This window comes from Manduca sexta, chromosome 25 (genome assembly GCF_014839805.1).
Source record: "Manduca sexta isolate Smith_Timp_Sample1 chromosome 25, JHU_Msex_v1.0, whole genome shotgun sequence".
Lineage (NCBI taxonomy): Eukaryota > Metazoa > Arthropoda > Insecta > Lepidoptera > Sphingidae > Manduca > Manduca sexta.
Genome location: NC_051139.1, coordinates 6,818,961 through 6,819,554, shown reverse-complemented (window position 1 = coordinate 6,819,554; position 594 = coordinate 6,818,961).

The window sequence follows — 594 nt, the reverse complement described above, 5'->3', positions numbered from 1 at the left end:
TTCCCAGACTCCTTTTTATTTGAATATATGTATTGTTACAATAAAAAAATATTGTGGGAGACACTTTTTTGCTATAAAATCACTGAGCATTTGATAGATCGGACAGTTGGTCATAGACAGTCGTAGCAATCGGTTGGATAGTGAATTATTGGCGAAAGTATTTATGTAGCCAGTGATAGTTATTTTTATTTTATAATCAACTTCTTCAGTTTCTAACAGTATTATATTATTGTTGATCACAACTTCAACACTTCTTCAAAAATACCTCAAATTCTGTCTTCTCATGTTGCTACGCCCCAGGCGAGATAGCCACATCCTTCCGATGGTACAAACTTGCCTGGCGTGAACGATCCTCTGTGATTAGCTCTAATGATGTATAAATTTTCTTTTCGAATCCTCCAATCAACACATCATCGGGCAGTTGTGTATTAGTTGGCACCCAATGAACATCACCTTTAGATATATTGTTCTTTGGAGGTTCCTTGAGCACCGGCGGCACTGAAAATAAACATAATATGTAATTACATTTTATATATTTTTTATTCTTTTCCATTAACAATAAAGAATTGGCCAAGATAGGCTAATCTATTTTGC